A 21,298-nucleotide genomic window follows, 5' to 3' on the forward strand; every position below is an offset into this window, starting at 1 on the left:
TACTTTTATTATTTGTACTATTTCTAGCAGTTAGTGACAATTTCTGCAGAAAAGTTATTACTATGCTGCCAGAAACTCCAGAGCGAGGTGCAGCTTTTCGCTGACCCTGAGTAGAGCACGGTTTCTTTGTGATAGAAGTCTTCTATTTATTTTCTGTAAATGACACATCCCTGAAGCAACAGGGAGGGAATGAAAGTTACATTTTATCACAGTAGCATTTGCAGAAAGGTGAAGTGTGAGAGTCCCTATTCATAATGAAACCTGGGCCAACCATGAGTTCCTAAAAACCTTACCTGCAGGTGCTTAATTTTTTTTATTAAAAAATTTATATCTGAGCTTTATGAACTTATGATTAAACTTTTAAAATAAATTAAAGATGAGAGGATTAGATGTGGAATTGGAAATGAACTGTGGTCTCTTTTGCCTCTAGCTCAGCATTTTGAAGGCAATCCAAATGAGATGTGACAAAGTGCAGCACATTCTTTTTTTTTGCTGACCTGTGTGAAAGAGGAGTTTGGTCTCTGCCAAGTTCTTTGTGTGTGAATAGCCACATCACTATCCTTGCTACTGTAATTAGCACTATTAGCCCTTTATTGGAATTTAAAATAAATAGGCCATGATTTAGATATCACAGAGACTAAATTATCCCCTTAGATGATCCACCCAGACTAGAAGAACAGCCAGCTCCCCCCAGCTCTCCCTTTTTCCCAGTGTTTGACAGAAGTTATGAAGGTAAGTTTTAAGTGGCTGATATGTCCAGCTCCCATGTTGCATCCTATTTGAAATTTAAAATCCTGTTGGAGGACAGTTCCTCAGGGTGAGTTGAATGTGTTTTAGTCTGTTATGGGTCTTGGCTACTCTTGGGCAATTCCTTCCTGTCCTCCTTGGAGATGGGAAGAACTTTGGCAGAATTCTTTATGATGTCTAAAGAGGTGCTCTTACTTCTTCAGCCTCCAATCTAGACTTCACACACCTCCTCAAGAGAATAAAGTTAATCTATATTGGGCTTTGCTTATCATGACTCTGATGCTGTTTCTTCTACCTGTTCACTGTTAGGCTGCCAGAAAATCTTCGGACCTGTAGGTACAACCAAGTAATCTCTCGTAGTCTCACCACACTTTTATCATGCACTAGTAGATGCCCTTGGAGGGAAATAGAAAGTGCATTTTTTAAGAGAAATATTGCATGCAGCTTAGCATTGACATGAATGCAGTCTACAGCTGGTGGTGACCATCCTACCCCTTTCTCTTTGCTTGACTCTGAAACCCCAGCTGGTTCTTCTCTTTTTCCCAAAGCGCCTAGTGGATTTTCTGTTGCTTCCTCCATCTGAACTTTGTCTCTGCTCCATGTAGAGAAGAGGAAGACTTAGCAGCTGGAAAAGGCCCAGTCCTTCAACCACACTGCTTTCCAGTGGTTGCTGGGTGAACAGAGGGCTGGTAATCCTGATCCTGCTGCCATTCAGAGCCCCAAATAATGTACAGTGCATGCAGTGCTTCTGGACAAAGCGTGATGGCACAGAAATCTGTCCTTGCTCTTCTGGGGCAGTGGTCATTATCCAAATGGTCTCTACATTGTGGTAATGGGAAAAATATTGATGGCCTCAATGTCTGTTGCACTGGATTATTTCAAAAGGGACTAGCAGTGGGACTAGAACCAATGACGGGTGATACACTACTGGACCCCTTTAAAAGTCTTACATGTTATGTCAGCAATATGCCAGTATTCAGCCTTCAAACAGATGCATGCCTTCAAACCACACACTCGATGTGATTCCGGAAGAAAAGAGCAGCAGTGTGAATACTTTTTTCCCATATTTTCAGCAAATTGTGGACTTTTTAAAGTTTTTATTAAACATAACTATTTGGACTTAGTTTTAGAACAGCAAAAACATGCTGGCTCTTTCAATGCAGACAAAAACTTAAGCTGTCAATATGTAATTCTTGAAACAACTAGAATTTTGGCAATCACTTATGAGGCAATTCTTGTTTCCCACACTAGGTCAGCACTTTCTTGTAGAGTTAGTTCATGTCATCATAGTGTGCTCCATGGAGATGACTTATTTGTGTATTTTGGAGTTCAGACAAAGCCTATTAGCTGACTTTTCTCTGTTACCTTTCACATGTTTTTTCCTGCATTTGTAACAGCACAATTCTGCCTGCTATCTGCAAGTGAAACAGCTTCTCATCTATACTTTCCTTACACACATAGAGACTTCTAAGTGTGTCAGGCTATGGCTGAGAAAGCTAGATTACATGCTACCTGAATATTTTCACAGATGGATCTAAAAATGATCTTGCTTAATTAACAGATAGGGGTGTTTTTCTGTGCTGGTCCAGCTATTTGACAACTGCTACAGCTTGTAAAGTTGGATATAATTACACAGAGCTGAAGAAGCCTAATAATGAAGTAGTTTTTCATCTGTATAGAAGTAACTATACCAGAATGGCTATGTTCGTATCAGCATTACTGCAATACACAATACCAGATGTACCATTTTAACTATCTTGGTATTGTTAAAATGGGCAGTTTAACATTTATGCATATATAAAGCCTTTAAGCAGAGAACTGCTCAATCTGTTCTCCATTTTGGAGAAGTATCTATTACCTTAGGAAGATTGTAGTCACCTTGACAACATGAAACTTTGCTCAAACTGTCAGTTCAATTCTCTCTATGTAGTCAGACATGAAATTGAGTTACAGTGGCCTAATGGGTTACCACATGTCAGTGGAGATGAATTTGTGTGCAGTCCAGCAGCCCATTGCCAACACAAGGCAGAAATCATTAGATCAAACAACTCCATTTCACAGAGGTTTTAAAGATTTTTTTTTTCTCATGTGTGCTTGTAGTCTCAGAATACACACACAGTCTATTACCATGCTCAGCTGAAGACTAAGGCATTATTAAGCAGTAATAAGTTGATCTTGTAACTGAACTACAAATTAGAATTTTGAAATAATTTAATTAGATCAGTTCTAAATTGGTGAATGGGGACTGAAAACATGTATGTAAGAAATGAATCTGTCTTATATGCTGATAAAATAACACAGTCACACTGTAGTGACTGCATTTGGTTCACTTGTATGCTGATGACTGGATATTTCAGAGATATCTTAGAATCCATGATTTCCATTTGAAATGTTTCCAGGTGTGCTTAGGCAGCTTTTTCCCGTTTATCCCTAGAATTTCATGTTTATGCTTGTTTCAAGAAAATTTCATGATCTTTTGGATTTCAGACAATTTTACCTTCATAACGAATCTTTTTTTATTTTTTCAACCTGTCACAGATTTACTGACGTGTAAGGAAACCCCTTTGGAGAGCCCAACTACAACACTATGGAACAGCTATGTTTGGGTTTGATTCTGAACAAAACCATGCTCTTAGTTTTGTAAGTTTTACTGAAAAAGATAAAAGAATTACTACACTTAAATTAATGGCTCAATGGATATCTCATCTCTTGATTACAATTATACTTATGGCAAGAACATTACCATCAACTGTAATGCCTGAAAATGTTGTGGGAACTTCAAGAAACCAAGATCTGACTACACATTGTAAAGTAATGCCTGTAGGGTAATGTGTGGAAGAAAAAGAGGGTTCTGCTCTTTCAGAATTAAAAAAGATTGTGGTCATATTAAAGTTTGTGTTGTTTTCATCTTACCTGACACTAAAGACCATAATTATTTGCAAGAGAAATTTGAATGTAAATATTGTCAGCATTTTTTCATGCTTTTTCATTGTGAAACAGAAACCATTGAATGTAATGAGAAGGAAGTTAAGAAACTCCTTCTCAGGATACCATGAGTTTCTTACATATTGCCACACCCTGTCAGTAAAAAACAGATCTCTTAATTGCAGCTAATCTGCATTGCTTGAAATACTGTACTGCAAGCACCCAACCAAATTCTGTTTGGCAGCAATGCTTACTGTTGCTGCTTGGGTTGAAAACTCCTGAGGTCAGAATTTTATCACTACTTGTAGTGGTTTGGTTCAAAATATCCATTACTTACTTTTCTTTCTGTGAGATAAGAATTAGGAGAAAGCAAAGCAGGCAAAAAACTTAGAAGAATATAAAGAAGTTTATTAACAGACCTAAAAGAAAGAAAAAAAAGTCGGACTAAACCTTCAGAACACTTCTCCTCCCCCCACCTTTCTCCCTTCTCCCACTGACAATGTAAAAAGACAATCCTTGAGATTTTCAGTCAGTTTACCACTTCTATGGTAACCTTTTTCAGTTCGCTTAGGAAGAGGAGTCTCTCTTGCTCATGCTATGGAGACATCTCCACAAGAAGTTCTCTCATGGCTTCAATGTCACAGCGACACAGCCGCTCGGGTTGGTTCTCTGCTCGCACGTGAAAGTCCCTTCCCTCGACTTACAGCTTTCCCCACAACTGTTTCTGAGGGTTCTGTCTTGAGCTACTGGGGTACCGTTTTAAGGATGAGCTGTTCAGAAGCAAAGGTTCTCTTCACCTATCTCTGGGAGCATCTTCATCTCTAGGAATAGAGGCCCTCCTCCTCCCCTGGGAGCAAGGGTCCTCATCACTTTCATCTGTAGGAACAGAGGTCTTCTCCGTCCCTGGGAGCAAGGGTCCTCATCAAATTACAGCTACTGTCATTTGCTTATTTCAGCACAAGTACTTTTGCTCACAATTACAGTAATTCGCTTATTTCAGCACAAATACTTTTGCTCACAACTGCAGTTTGAATACTCCACCCCCCCCCCATGCTTTATGAAATTACAATGGGTACTCTGATGTATCATAGTCCATCACCATAGCTTTACAACAGAATAGCAGCTTCTAGGCTTGAAGCATCTCCTCTTTCTCCTCCCTCAGGGTTTCAGCTCTTCCTTTTTTACTGACTTTGGTGTCTCTATGGTGTTTTCTTGCCTCCACCTTTCCTCTTCCTCCGACTTGGGAGCGGATTGATGTCTGCAGGCTTCATCTGTTCCGGAGGAAACTTACAGCACTAAAGGGTTAATCTCACCCGGACCTTGCAGCTGGAGATCGCTTATCGCTGTTGGTCACATGAACTTTGCCGGGCAAGAGACCTTTCCCGGCGTTTGTTCCTTCTTAAATGTGGATCACAGAGGCATGTCAAGCTTCTTAAGTGGCTTAAAAAGTTGCCAATATTCAAACTAGCCAATTGATTTGTTCTGTTAAGTCATAGAGGAAGCTGTAAGCACCTCTTACTAAACCATGACACCACTTCTTCAGCTTACTAACAGATTCTCCCTCTCATTTTTGAGGACTGTTGAGTTTTTTGTTTGTTTGGATTTTTTATTGCTGTAAGAAAAAGAGAGAGGAGAGAAAAGCGAAATAACAGCTCTAAACACTGAGCTATTATCTATAAAATTGATTTATGATGGCTTATGAAATTTACCTTTACTTCAGTCCTTGGGGAGAACAGCACTTAGGGAGTAAGAATACTTCCATAATCATGCTCTTCACTGTTTGGTGGTCTCTTTTTTAAGCCATGAGTAAAAGCACAAATGTTCTTTTCAAGTAAGGTGGAGCCTGAGACTGATTTCTCATCGACCTCTAAATAACCTGACTGTAGTAACTTACTTCTGGTTTACCTGGATTGGATTAGGTTTGGCAAGGTGGAGGTAGGCTGCTTTTCCTGGAAATCTGACATACTTAATTCCTTACTGTAAATTTTATTCCATGGCAATTGCATTGCTTTTTGTAACTGTGCTGTGAATGAAGCAAGCCTTAGAACTATTCTTTAATATTTTGATTTTTTTTGTGTGTATTCCTATTTACAGATAAGGATGGGCCCATCTGCCCACTTTTTGATAAGTAAAGAATAAAACAGTTAATTCTTTAATAAGACCTGTCAGAGTCAGTCTAAGGGAGCATGTTATTTTTAGTCTTACTTACGTTTTGGATAAAAGCTTCAAGGGAAAAAGATCAGCATATAACTGAAATTAGGCCCTTGACAATGCCTACTCTGCTGTGTAATTCATAAATTAATGGATCATGAAAAGACCTTTAAAGAATGTTATCCATCAGAGATACTACTTTTGTATGTGCAGTGCCTGTATCCCAGAAACTCTTGTGTTGAGTTTGCCTTACTAGGAGCCTGCAATCCTTTTGAGAAAGGATGAAAGAACCATAAAATAAGTTTATGTTGCTCAGTGACCAAATGTTATAAATGACTAACACAATATAAGCAAAACAGTAAATCTAATCTTTTGCAACATGTATATTTAACAGTCATAAAATCTACTTTTGGGGATGTTGATATTAGACTTTTGTTTTAGATGCTGCTTGCTATATATCTGAATTACTTAAACCTCTGAATAAAGCTAATTTTTCTTTCTAGAAACAAATACATAATTTCCAAGGTGACAAGAAATCTCCCACAGAAATTGTAGAATAATAGGATCTAGTAAATGCTTGCTATTCAAAATAAGTTTACCACCACAGCATCTGAAAACCTTATCATGAAGGTAATAAACAAAGCATGACTTCCCATCTGTCTTTTTGGTTTTTTAATTATCCACTCGACAGAGAAAGAAATGTGCATATTAGAATAATGTGGGATTGTTTTGCTGATTTGTTTCCTATAATGACATATAGTGTGATATGCAAATGTGTATGTGAATGAAGAAATATGCTTTCCATTGGAGATGAAAGGGGGTCAAGCACTTTTCTAATTTTTATGAGATCTTTAGGAACGGTTCTCAGGAAAGCCCTAAAACTATTCACCCCACAGTCAGTTTTAATTTTACTGTGTAGGCTTCATTGTGTGACTGTTGACCGTGGTGGTTTCTCTGGAAATTTATCAGTCTTGGTCCCCAGCCATGAAATGCCTTACAGAGCAAGATTTGAAGCATTCATCATTCTCTAGGGAGATGGAATAGCAATCCAGAAACCAAAGGGTTTGCTTATGATGGCTGCTTATGCAGAGGAGGTGATCTGGAGTGCTGCTGGCATGCTGGACTTACCAAGGGAATGCAAGGTCTCTTGCCCAGGATATGTCCAGTATCTGGGTCAAGGAGAGAGCTGACATGAATAACCACAGTCAGTCATTGTATGTTGATCTGTCAGGGAGTCTCGGGTACCACCAGAGTTGGGAGAGAGCCTTGTCCATAGATGTTGCTGTGCAAGGGCTTCCTAGCTCCAAGGAACTCAGGAATGCTCCTGGAGCATGGTCTGAACTGGCCAATCACTCCACCATAGACTTTTTGTTTGCTTATGCTTCATCTCATCTAGAAATTGCATTGGCTAGAAAACAGTAAGAGAGTATTTTGTTTTAATAAGACCAAACTTGTAAACTCGAAACAAAGGCTTTAAAAATACACACTTATGATGTTAGGCTGCTTCTGTGTGGCCTTTATTTTCTTGATGAATTTTCTTCAGAATTAATTTTTGACGTTTTTTTTCCTTTTGATTGATACATATAGAATGCTATGAGATTGCAACTTGGCAGTTCTCTTATCAAACTGCAAATGGGATCAAAATCAGGGAAGGAAACAGAAGCTGCAGTGATTTCCTTGCACAGATGCAGCCCTTCTTCCCTCCGCACCCCAATCACAGCTGGTGTGGTTGAACAGTGAGGGCAAGCTCAGGGCACCGTGGTGCTTGTGGCAGGATTGCTTTTGACCTCACTGCTCCTCAAGATGCTGTCTCCTACCCCCCTGCTGTTTAGTAGAAAATGGCTCTATGTTTTGGCACTGACTGTCAGCTGGTTTGGTCTCTATTTCCCTGGCTTGCCAGCAGCTGGCTATAGAAACTGCTTTTCCCTCTCTATATAAAGTATGTTCAATCACAGGTCTTTTAATTTGATATGTAGAAGTGCCACAGTTTTGAAGCTTTAATTTCCTTCACCAAGCCCAAAATAATTTGAGTTAGTTGATTGCCAGGACAAAGTTAGTTTATTGTCTGTTATAATGCATCCTAGGAGATGAGCCATGATGTGTACTCCATTTGAAAATGGGGTGGGTTTGTTTTATTAGTTTAAACTTTGCCATATAATATGGAAACAATGAATGGTGGGCAACTTGTTCTAAAAATTGTGTTTGTATGGAACAGGTGCAGACAGCACCAGATTGTTGCATTTGGGTTGTGTATGAATCCAAATAGATAAAACCCAAGTTCTCCATTTATTATGTTTAGATTTAAAGATCTTATGTGTGTGTATTAGTTAGGTTTATATTGCACCAAGGTAAGTTTTAAAACAGAAAATCATGTGTGTATGCATATTCTTCAACATGATTTCTAGCTTGTAATTATTGCCTAACACATTTAATACTTCTGTGCCCTTCAGCTCTGTAACACTGTCTCACGGTAAGTAAAAGATTAATTCTCTTACTTCATCCCAAAAGGCAAAGATAGTTTTTGTCATTCCAGTTGTACACTTGCATATATAATAGATAAAAGTAATTTACTTTTCTGCCTATTCTAGATAGTGTCACATAGAACCTAATATATACTCACAAATCTGGAATCTCTGTCAAAATACTTTACAAGTCATTTCCTATCTTGTGTAAAATCTTCCCACAGCCACACGGGGAATTTGCTCATGAAAAAGTCCAGCAGCCATATGGTAGGTGGCAAATAATACAGTAAAACTTTCTCTTCACAGAAACACAGGTGTACTTCCAGAAGTAAGGTCAAGATCTTCTGAAAGAAGGGAAGAGTGTTCTAGCTTGCTTTTAGAGTGCCTAGTGTTTGTATCACTTAAATCTCAGAGTTTTGTGACTCTGCAAAGGCTCTCTCTAAAATCTGAAGATGAACATATTATTATGTAGGAACTGATTATTCACTTTCAACAGAACCTTTTCTTTCTGCCACTTGGCATATGCCACTATTAATATCCTTAGGATTCTTGAAATGGGAGGACGAGGCAATAGTGGTGACCCTTCCCACCCATCCCACCAGCTAGTAGTGCTGTTCATATTTACTGCCACATATGGATGTTATGGCAGAATCAATTTTACATCTACAGAGCTGCAGGGTGCTGTATCTCTTTCTGAGGCATTATCATGCCAGCTTTTCTTCCTAGTGATGCTTTTCCACCTTCAGTACAAAGCTGGGACTTGAAAATAAAGTTAGAGGTTTATTTTACCTGTTGACCATCTGTACTGTATACACACTGAAGCGATGCAGGCAAAATTCAAACTTACTAAAGCTTCTGTCAAAATCCAAAGGGGAAATAAATGTTTGATGTTTTACACATCCAAGCTTCTCCTGTTTCTCAGTTTTTGGTGCTTAGTTTACTTGGAAGGGTCAGAAAATTCAAAACCTAAAATCCGTGGGGCTATTACACTTTCAATAATTATCCACTCAACACTGGAAATTTCAAAACAACATCACCTGATCTCAAAACAACCTCTCATCCTGAGAGAAAATAGCTGAGAACTTTTTATGAGTTTAAATGTACTCTTGCATTGTAATTTGGAGGATAGGTGAAGTGACACAGGAGAGCAGGAGGCACATACTAATCAGAGAACTGTATAAATAATGCATGTTATATGCACCTGAGTGTTGATAGTGCTTTATGAGCCCACCACAGAGGCAGTGGCCAGCTGGGTGGACCAGGAGCCACCTAGAAACAAATAAGGTAGCTGGGGCAAATGAAAGTCAAGAAGTTTCTCACATTTACCCACTTAACCAATCTAAGTAAACTCCTAGCAACAAAACAGTTCATGAAAATATTACAACAGCAAGTTTCAGGTTGACTTGCTAAAGACATCTCTGGAAAACAAGGTAGTTGCAGAAGTCATTTAATGTATCTCCACACGTTGGTGTTTGAACAGAAGTGTACAAGACTCTTGGGGTGGGGCAGTTATGAGAGATTATACCCCTGCAAGAGTCTCACCAAAGTAATATTTTGGCAATACAGACAGGAGTGTTGTCCCTCTTCCCTACCCCTCTTCAGCAAGCCATGTGTCTCCTCTTTCAGGTGACAGACAGGTGTCCAGAAGGCAAATCTCATTGCGTGAAAAAGATGGGAGGTGTTTGCCTTCACTGATTTGTCTGGCTATGAAGCTCAATTAGCAACCACTGGGTCCCAAAGCAAGGAGTGAATGCATGCTTTGCCATGGTTTGTCTTCATGCCAACCTCTCTCCAGTGATACACTATTAAAAGTGCAAATCATGAAGCGATCAGAGCAGGGACCACAACATGTACTAGAAATGTGGCAGTTCACACTTCATAATTAAATTGACAGCAAGATAAAATAAGGGCTTCTTTTATAAAACGAAAATGAAGAGTACAGGATGGCAAGAGGTAATCTGCCTTTTACTAGAAGTAAGACCTGAAACATGAATTCTTGTGTTTGTAACTGGATAAGATCCTGTTCAATGCTGATGATATAATATGTGAATGTTGGATGGAAATAAGATGATTTACATTTATTATATGCCATGCAATGTAATGATTACCTAAAATATCTTTCCTTTGTCATGATTTAAAAACAAATCATGTCAGGGAAAATATCAGAAAAAAAAGATTTTGTGAATACTGGGTGTGTGCATACATATTATCTTACAATGCTTACTGCTTATGAGGATATAGAAAACAATCTCTTTATTCTCAAGATAAGTTTAAAGTATTAATTATTTTGAATGTTCTTTAAGAAAAGTGGTACTTCCAAAGGACTTAAGTTAGAAAATCAGGAGTTTCTGAAACAACCAACAATTCTTTTTGGGCTTCTTTTTTAGCTAGTTGTGCATACTTAGATGAGTGTAGGATTTACCCTAAAATTGTTAAAACTATGTATGTTTTGAATGATAATTAATTTCTAATATAAATCACAGTATTTACATTCCTGATCCAAAAGACAAAAAGTCACAGAGACAAAGTATTATCCATCTGTAGATATATGCCATAATATAGAAACATAGAAAATGTTTTTTTCCCCAATGCTTGTATTTTTCATGCTTTGTTTTTCTTACTAGAGTGCTTCAGATCAGGATCTTGGTATCTGATTGTGGAACAGCTCCATGAAGAGAGATTCCAAGCAATGCTTCGTAGACTAGCTGAGAGCCTGTGGGGCAGAACGCTCATTTGGATAATGAGATAATATCAACATCAGGTCTTAAATAGGAATCTCCAACATCAGAGTCTTTACCACCACATTCCTTGCTATTAAATTGTTGTGGTCTGTTTGGTGTTTCCTTGAATATATTAAATCTTTTCGTCCTCAAGAACTAGTGTGATCTTGATGATATGATTAATTTGACAGCATTTCCAGATTTCTTAAAAAAAACCCCAAGCCAACTGGATTAGCTCTAGGCTAGTTCAGAAATATATCACACATTGCCATCGTAAATAAATTTGATTTTCAGTACCTCTACATGTGTCCTTTGTTCACCATCGTAATTCTGTTACCCAGCTAAAAACTGTGCTTCGCAAAGCATAAAATAGGTTTTAAAAGGATGTAAAAATGAAAAAAAGTTCTTTTAATCTGTTTACTGTTGTTCTTGACCATGCAATTCTATCACGTTTTTAAACTTTAACTTTTATACGTGTGATAGCTTGAAATGTACTTGATTTTTGTTAATGAAAGGTGGAATTTTCTTCTATTCCCTTCTCTCAAGAAATCATGGCTATAAGATACCATGATGACTCATTAGAATATTGAGGTAGTGATACTGCTCAAACAAAGTGGTATAAAATGATGCATAGAGGTCTCTTTATGTTACACTGTCATAATATCATTATTGAAAAATTCTTCAGTGAAATAGATTCAAATGAGTATTTCTTAATAAGAGCCAGTTTTTATATTTTTGAAAATATTTATTTTATTGCAGAAATTGAAGTTTTGACTGTGTTGCAAATTTTGGTATCACCACTTCAGTGTAGATACATATAAGTGATACCCATGAAAAAAGGCAGTCTTAACTCTCCATGTAGTGTTGGGCTCTGAATTGAACGTTACCATTTAGGAATAAGATGTCAGAATTTTAATGAATAGTTCTTATGAAACCACCAATTTAATGCTCAGCAGCAATAAAAATTGAAAATTGAATGTTAGGAATTATTAGAAAAGAAATAGAGAACAAAAGAAACTGCATAAATCTCTACAGAGTTCATGTCCCCTCTTCTTAAAAAAATGTAGTGGAGAACTGGAGACAGTTCAGAGAAAGGAAACAAGAAAAGTATGGAAATGCCTTCACATTTTTTTTTTTTAAGTTTTGAAGAAACTTTTTTTAAGTTTTGAAGAAAATAATAGGGAGACTACTGCTTCCTTACCTCTTTCCATCAAGATCTAGGTGTCTATGAGTTCGGCATGTAAGCAGTTCAAAGCTACCTTGTTTTTCCTTATGCAGTGCGTATTTAGGTGTGCAATTTGTTGGTGTATGTTATGTGTGCTGTGAGTTAGCAGTGGCTAAAAAACTACGCAAAAAAATCCATAGAAGAAGATCCCATTGAGAAAAATTAAATACAAAGATACTAGTGCTGGCATAGGAGATTCCAAACACATCTTCTGGGAAAGCCATGACTGTGTGTTCTCATACCCTTCCCTAGGGATCTGCTGTTGATTACTGTCAGAGACTGGCTCCTGGGCCAGGTAGACTTTTGCTCTGTGTAGGACCATTCCTACGATGTGTAGCAGCACCAGAAGAATTTATCAGGGGAGGAGCTGGGCTGTTTAGGTAGTTTTACTGAGAGCAGATGGTACTTCTTGAATCTGAAGAGTTTATGACTGTGGGATAAGCTTATGTGTTCACATGTCAATGCTTGATATGAACTAAATCTTAAGAAATCAGGATGAACACAGGATGAGAGGAAGAATCTGTGCTTCTCAGGACTATTGCTGCAGGCTGGCTGAACAGAAAACAGACTGGGGGCATGGGCAAGAAAATGACATGAATAAACCTCTCTGAAGTAGATAACTGCTGGCTTCAAACTCTCTTGTAGCCTGTGGTGAGTGGACATGATTTTAACTCCTTTCTCCTAACTTGATAATCACAGGCTTTGAAAGAGTGCATAAAGAGTAATGTCTTTACCACAGTGACTTGCTGTGAAATGTAAACAAATGCTACCTTTTACTTGCTATCTGATAAGGCTGATACAGATAGATGCTTGTTTCTCACACCATCCTTTTTAGGTGGGTGAGAAAGGCCAAAAGCGTGGAACCCAGCCATATTGCAGAGCCTCAAGGCTGGTAAATGTGCCTGAGCATGCTATTTATCAGTGTAGGTATAACCAGAGTGCCTTTTTAGTGTCTTTTTAGCCCCTTCTACCCAACTGATAAGAGTGGGATAAAGTATAAGTATACACTCACTTGTTTTCCAGAAAAGCAATAACTGTGATTCTGGTTCATATTAGAGCAGCTTGAAAAACTGCCCTGCTCTGGCAGCCCTCTGGACTTTATGTCCAAACTTAGATCATATGTGTTCAAGCTTATACCTACATATAACTACACAAACACTTGCTCACTTGAAGTAAACCCCTGGGCTGCTGGGCACAATTATATCAGCATTTGCCTAAGTTCAACATTTATGTTCCTTAAGAAATGCTATTAATTTTTGCTTTTTCTGAAATTTAAACAAAAACCTTGGAATTTCAAAATTTACTGAGAAATGGCATTTGGGAATTGCTTTATTTTAAGTCATCAAAAGAAATCTTTATCAAAGACTTCAATGAAATCAAACCAGTTTGTTTTGCCTTTATTATTTCTACTTTCAAGTGATAACATATTTGAAACATAGTATATAGTGATTTAAGTGATGAGGTCCAACTGAAATTATGTAACTTCTTAGAAGTAGAACCAAATAATTTTCTTTAATTTTTTTGATGAACTCAATACATTTCTACAGATCATTGAGTCAGCACTTGCTAATGAAAAGCAGTTCTTCTGGAACTGCTTCAAACAGTCCTTGCAGGGTATAAGACTTTTAAAATTCCAGACTGTAGATAAAAGCCCTCCTCCTCTTCCTAAAAAAAAAAAAGAACCCTTTTACTCTAAAAAGCAAAATTACTCAAACTAAATAAATGTTTATGTTTTGTGCCTGAATGTCACACGAGTGCCTGTGAATATAGTCTAACACATTTGACAGTTCTGCTGGTCTGATTTAGTACTTAATTCTGCTTTTATTTTTTTATCCCCCAAATTTCTGCACAATATCTGCTTTCATCCTTACTTATTAATACTGTCTAGAGTCTGTGTTATATTTCATCCCATACAGCAATGCTCATAGGAGCATTTTGAAGTTAAAATAACTCTCCAGCATCGATTTTATACTCTGCTGTATTATAATAACTCTTTCATCTTTGTTTTTAAATGCTATTTTGAAAACCACAGATACTCCGGCTTCATACCTTGCTCACCAAAGGAACAAAGACTGAACACTGCTTGGCTCCAAGTGTCAATCAGGACATAACAAGTTAAACAGCAGTCAACACATTGGCAGATGAGTAACACCGAGTGGTTACTAAGCAGTGCTGAGTGCTGTTTGTCCTACTCTACCTCAGCAGCTTAATGTGTTTACTTATTCATCTGCATCTGTTAGGGTGTAGCCAATGTCAGTTATGGGTAATTCTCCCAGTAGAGGCAAGGTTTTGGGGCTCATCTTACAAAACCATCCAGACCTGGAGGATATTACTGTGATTAAACTAATTGATTTCAATAGGTGCTAATCATGCAGGCTCTGGCAATGCAGGGTGATGAAAAACTTTAGTGTGCCCTGTCCCTTGGACAACAAATGTGTATCACACTTCACCCAAATTCTATCAAGATGAGATTTTTTCCCATCACAATTTGGATATGTGTTTGGTTTTCCTACAGCTGTACCCCATGCTGAGTGGATTCACTTTACCAGTCTCAATTTTCTACTAGGGAATAGCCTGTGGATAAGTTAGGTTTTCGTCAGTGTAAGGAGATGTTACCATTTAACGCCTATTACAGGATATGATTAAGCAAATGGAAATGACCTAACAAGTTGTCCCACGTCTGCTAAAATACTTACTCCAGTGGTAGTATTTACTGTGCCCTGACTAGTCAATCTGGCTGTGGACGTGGCATTTCGCTGTTTCATGCTTGGTCTTTCATTGGGATGGGTCTGAACACAGAGACTCCACTACTCCCCTCTTCGTGCCATCAGCAAGGAGTGGGTGAGCAAAGGATGTGGAAAGCAGCACCATGGAGAGACTGGTAAGGAGCTAGGAATCCCAGCAGCCTGTAAAGGAAGGGACATAGGGAGCGGGGCAGGACAGGAGCCCAGCCCACTTGCTCCATGCACCTGCTGGTGCTCACCTGCTCCATGTTCTCACCCTGTTGTTTTTATTTTTTTCACCTCTGAAAGACATTGTGAGCATCCCCAGGACCATCTCATGTGCTTTACTCCCTTCTCATCTCTGTAGAAACAAACCACTTGCAGCTTGTCAGCCTGGGTCCTGTGTCTTATATGTTGACTGTAACTTTTATTTAAATGACTGAGCATGAGTTGGGATTTGCACCTGTGTGTGGGGGAAGAGGGTCCCCAGAGATGCTATATCTTGGGAAAATTCTCAAGAGCATAATGTAGCATTGCTATTCCCTCTCATTTGGAATAGCCTTTATTTCACCACAGCTTTCATTTCAGTCTGTGCTGCCAGATGAAGGATGCAATAAGCCTGATTAAATTTCCATGATTTATATATCTGCAGCACATTGCGTCTATAATTAAGACAATGGGGGACAGAGGCCCCAGCTGTGATGTACAAACAGAGACCTTCACATGTCAGACAAGAGAGAGGTGTGTGAGAGAATACAAGTTAAGACTGATACAGTATTGATCAGCATACTGGGTGTTAGCCTGTGTATATTAGTGTGTTCTTACAACTCTTGGAGCCACATCAGAAGAAAAGAGGATTAAGGTGGGTTCTCCAGTAGCTTAAATTTGATTACTTTACTGAATTACAGAGAGATGTTAAACAAGAGTGTGTTGGGAGAAAGCTGATTGAAATATAGGTGCCTGTGGTGGAGGCTGATATCATGAACCTGGAAAAAGAGAATGGGGCCATGGTGAGGACCTGCAGGTACCTCCATGGAAAACTGGAGGAAGAATCAAGAAGATCCTCTCACTGACCCACTTAGGGAAGAGGAAATGACCAAGCCAGGTAAATGAGGGCAGGATTGCATGATGAACAAGAAAGCTAATTGTGTTGAATGCAGCTGACAGATCACAGAGGATGGGGAAATAGCAATGCTCAGTTTTGGCTGAACACAGTTCTGGAGAGAATAATTTGAAAGGGATGAGAGCAGGAAGCTCATCTACATATAACAGATGTGTACCAGATTGCAAGTAAAATACAAGAATATCTGTGAGGTGAATTTGTACACAATGCATTACAACCTCGGGATGAGCAAAAGAAAGAATGTAGGAATATACAAGTCAGTGTGTGGCTACTTTGTAAACTTGTTTTCAGATTGTGTTGTTGTAGGTACCTATCTGACAGCAACTGAAGTATCAAAGCAGCATCAAATGAATATGTTCCAGTCCCACAGTAACAGGTATCTTAGTTTCTACCCCTGCTTGTCATGGGTGGCCATGGCTTTCATGTCAGAAATCCCTTACTCCTGGTCTCTGTTAGCAGTTTTAACAGTGAGACAGATGTGTGATCCTATCCTTGACAGATAGCAAGACCCACAGTAACTGGAAATAAATGGAAAAACCAGAGAGGGTTATAAAAATTAAGTAGGTTTAAGATGAATACTTCTTTTCAGCAGCTGAGGAGGAGCTCAGAGTGACCAGATAGCATCTGCTGAGAAGTAGGAGGATTTCCTTTGGGTTTTAGGAAGGGGAAAATCTACAAAGCAATGGTGAACTGTTGTGTACCCCAGTTCAGTCAGTGAGGGAAAAAACCCTACTATGTTTTCTCTGACATGTCTTGGGATACAAATGGACAGGCAGTTTGGCCATAAACGACTCCATGGCTGGTGCCAAGCATGGCTGCTTTACATCTTTTGGGGGTGAATAACCCAGTTGCATTTGTGTGCCTGGCAGGCTTCTCCTGAAGGGTGCAGGGCAGGTGTATCCCTTCCCATGGCCAGGCTTATGACACCAGGTGTACTATGCAGCCCTAAAGGTCGATGGTGGGGTGAGTGGCAGCTATCCTAGGTGTCAGGAGGTCCACAGGGGTAAATAGGAATCAATCACAGTGTTGTAGCAAGGTTTGGGTCACACAACACCTCCTGTGACATGGATGCCTTTCATGCTGATGCTCAGTAACCCCAGCTCAGATGTCCCCAGTGCATCTGTGATGACAGCAGCATCCTAGATTAGCCCAACTAATTCGGGCTTTTCTGTTCTGGGGTATTTCTCCTTTTTGCCCCAGGCAGGCTGATAACAGGAGCTGGGAACACCTCTGCTATTGGTCCCCTGTCCTCCTGGCCTGCCTCTGCCCCAACTGGAGGAGTGGGTGAGCACGGCTTTTAGGATGCCGACAGGCCAAGCACCTTTGTGTAGGGCTTTCAGAGGTGCTGCTGGAAACAAGACGATGAAGGGGATGAAAGGGCAGCAGGGACATCACCCCTGCCGTCTCCCTGGGGCCAGGCTATGCAGCAGCTGAGGTGTTACTGGGGTCAATGGCAGTGGCAGAGAGATCACGGCCGTTTTCCCCTCCTGTTGAGTGGCGCATGGTAAGAGCAATGAGTTCCCTCCCCACCTCTCTGCTGCGAGCAGCACGGACACCCTTCTCTGCAGCTCGGCGTTCCTTGTTCATTACCATCTCCTTACCTCCACACCTGTTTGATATTACATATTCAGTTTGGAAATACTGTCCTTTTTGTCCCGTTTACACCATCTGTTGACACAATCCCGTGTGTGTCTGGGTAAGATCCAGCTGGCACACGCAGGAGTTGAACACATTCACATCTCCCGAACTTGCTGATTCAGGGAGGGGAGGCGGGGGGACGCACACGCTCCAGAGCCCCACACCCCGATAGCGCCGCAGCTGAGAAGCCTATCATTGCCCTCTGTGATAGTGCCAGGCGTTATCAATGCACAGCCATCCTTTCACCCCCGCCTGCCCTCCCCGCGCCCCCGCCGTGCCTGTTTTAATCAGGCTTTCAGAGGTGCTGCTGGAAACAAGACGATGAAGGGGATGAAAGGGCAGCAGGGACATCACCCCTGCCGTCTCCCTGGGGCCAGGCTATGCAGCAGCTGAGGTGTTACTGGGGTCAATGGCAGTGGCAGAGAGATCACGGCCGTTTTCCCCTCCTGTTGAGTGGCGCATGGTAAGAGCAATGAGTTCCCTCCCCACCTCTCTGCTGCGAGCAGCACGGACACCCTTCTCTGCAGCTCGGCGTTCCTTGTTCATTACCATCTCCTTACCTCCACACCTGTTTGATATTACATATTCAGTTTGGAAATACTGTCCTTTTTGTCCCGTTTACACCATCTGTTGACACAATCCCGTGTGTGTCTGGGTAAGATCCAGCTGGCACACGCAGGAGTTGAACACATTCACATCTCCCGAACTTGCTGATTCAGGGAGGGGAGGCGGGGGGACGCACACGCTCCAGAGCCCCACACCCCGATAGCGCCGCAGCTGAGAAGCCTATCATTGCCCTCTGTGATAGTGCCAGGCGTTATCAATGCACAGCCATCCTTTCACCCCCGCCTGCCCTCCCCGCGCCCCCGCCGTGCCTGTTGTAATCAGGGGAACAATGGCAGAGGCAGAGTACCCGGCACAAAGACAACAGCTGCACTCCCGGGTCAGGCTTTGCAGCCTCCCCGCACAATGGCGATGTGTGTAACCCCATCCCACTGCCCGCCTTGGAATAATTTATTTATAGATGCAATATCTCTTTCACTGGCCTATTTAAGAATGTCTTCTCATAAATGCATGGAAATTGAAATTATTCTCTGCTTTCCCCACAAAAGATTAAGGTATCTGTTCTGTACAGATAAATAGCACAATTTTGGAGGGGAAGAGCGAGAAATGTTGTTGGAATATATGCAATAAAGGATGAGGAGAAGTTGATTAATTGTGATGTGTGCATAATTTAAAATTAAATATATTTCATTATTAGTGTCTTTGCAATAACAGGCACATGTTCAAAAATAGGAAAGAAATATTGAAGCAAGGCAAAAAAGCCCTCCTAGGCAATGAATGCTAGTCTTTCCCTGCAAGAGATGACTGGTTGCCTCTTTGGTAATAAAACCTCTTTCACCCTCACAGACTGTGAACATGAGCATCTGCTTAGGACAGAGAATTTTCTACCATCCAGGAGACAGTGAATCATCTCTCACATGAAAATATGGTTGGTTCAGCACACTGCTTGCTTCTCTTAAATACAGCATGTGCAGCTTACATATCATCTAAACGTGTAGCATGACACAAGATCAGAAATAAGGACAATCTCTGAGATCTCTAAAAAGAACTAAAACCAGTAAAAAGTTTATTCTGATAACTTCCTATAGTCAATAGTTTCAATACCCTCCCTATTTTTAATGGCATCTCTTTAATTTTTTTTTCTCTTTATTTTCACTACAACTAAGTTTAATTTTGTCTAAATCCTGATCTCTGAATGCAAACAAGTAGCAGCTTAGCACTTTCCTGTGTTAAAGGAGTTGCTTTAGGGATCAGGAACTTGGAGCGCTTCATCCATGCATGTTTTGTGTGTATGCGAACATATCTGTGTAAGGAAAGCATGACAAGATAGTCTCCAAATAGGAAAAAACTCTGGTGCTGCTAAACACTCTCCAGACCCCTCCATCAGATTTAAAAACCAACTAAAAGCTCCTTGTGATATGAAACACACTTTATTGGTCACTCTGGAAGGAATTTTTTTAAAATGAAAAACACCATATGTAACATTATCACTTGTTCTGTATAAAGTGTGCTGGAAAAATGCATGGCCTCTTTATATCATCCTCTCTTCCATCTCCTGGAGTCCACAGGAAAAGCCTCCTGACTGGCAGCTGTTTGACTGCCCTATTATCTGAGCCTGAGTCCAGTCTGGCTAATTACAGTCACTGATTACTAAACACTGAGCAGCACTGTCACCTGCCTTAGCCTGACAGGATTATACCATCTGTGCCACATGGCCAGGGTATGGAAAGCTGGTGAAAGGTCACAAAAAGGGGCAAATAACCCTTAATGGGAGGTAAATGTATGTTTACAGACGTGACAGCTGACTGTCATTAGGGTATATATACGTATTCACAGCTGAAGATACTTCTCAAGGAAGAATAAGGGGCATACGAAGTGTGGCTTTGTCAGACAGTTGAGTTTTTTTCTGCCCCAAAAATAGGTGTTATGTACTGGGAAGAGACTAAATACACTTCTGTCAGACACAGTGGAGTATCACAGGACCAAATGTTTTCTCTCCTTACCTCCCCAGACTTTGTCTGCCCAGAAGCAGCAGTTTAGAAAACCTGATCTAGTGAAGCTGGTGCAAGCCTTTTTGCAGGTGTACTGTCTGCTTTAAAGGAGCTCATTGGATCTGCTCGATTTGTATTTGCAAAGGCACCAAAATTAACCCCACTGGGCAATGAAGACTGGGCTACTCTCAGGGAGCAGTGCAGGAGCCATAAGCAGAGGGTTCCCCCTCTCCAATACCCTGCTCCAGTCCTTGTCTTGCCTCCTCATACCTGCAGTGCCTGCATGAACACTGCTCCTTCCTGCACCTCGTCTCTCACCACTGCCTACACACTTGTACCTGCCCTCTGCTCTGCCCAAGCCTCTCTTATGGCTGTTGCTTTTCTTCCCCTGCATGCTAGAAAGTCTTCTTTTTTTTCCCACGTACATGTGACAATGCACCCTTTTCACAGAAAGCTTCATGTATTACCTCTTCCTTGTTTTATGTCTCTGTGAATTTAGGTTATGACTCTCCAAAGGGTATTTGGCAACTTTTTTCTATGTATCTGGGCTGAGCCCTCCTGGGGTCAGCGAGACATAGTGTTTATTTACTGCCTCGCTGGATCATTCCAGCTCAAATCTGATCCCTCCTACACCTTGGAGGTTATCTAAGTTATCCTGAAATCACCATTATTTGTTGGCTTGGAAATTTTTTCTTGCTTACACCAGTCTCTGGAGCATTTTGCAGGCAATATACTCCCAAGAGCATCCATAAAGTGGCCTAAATCTGACAGTATATGCCTCTGGGTCCCCTCAGCTTGTCCAGGACTGTTTTCTGTGGAGAGGATTGTGGTGCAAAGTCTGACATGGTCTCAGGGTTGTCAGTCTTCTGTTATCAGCTGCTCAGTGACTTCCACTATAACCTGCTGTGGCCACTCCCCCAGGTTTGGGGACTGGTGGCAGTGGGTAGGGAGCATCCTCCTCCTCACTGTATTCTGCTTGAAATATGCATATTTTTTAGCCAGAAAAACAAGCAGTCTGTGCAACTGGAA

The 21,298-nt window shown here is 40.5% G+C and overlaps 1 long non-coding RNA gene across 1 annotated transcript in view; it reads left to right on the forward strand.

The window, feature by feature from the left end:
* Positions 1–823: 823 nt before the first annotated feature.
* The window catches only part of LOC108445048, a 121,426-nt gene continuing 100,951 nt past the window's right edge, over positions 824–21,298 (forward strand). Inside the window, exons 1-4 of the long non-coding RNA XR_001859787.1 lie at positions 824–3,387; positions 6,327–6,453; positions 8,510–8,552; positions 10,910–15,111. This is a non-coding gene — a long non-coding RNA (uncharacterized LOC108445048). The remainder of the gene's footprint in view (positions 3,388–6,326; positions 6,454–8,509; positions 8,553–10,909; positions 15,112–21,298) is intronic.

Source organism: Corvus brachyrhynchos, unplaced genomic scaffold (assembly GCF_000691975.1).
Source record: "Corvus brachyrhynchos isolate BGI_N302 unplaced genomic scaffold, ASM69197v1 scaffold80, whole genome shotgun sequence".
Classification (NCBI taxonomy): domain Eukaryota; kingdom Metazoa; phylum Chordata; class Aves; order Passeriformes; family Corvidae; genus Corvus; species Corvus brachyrhynchos.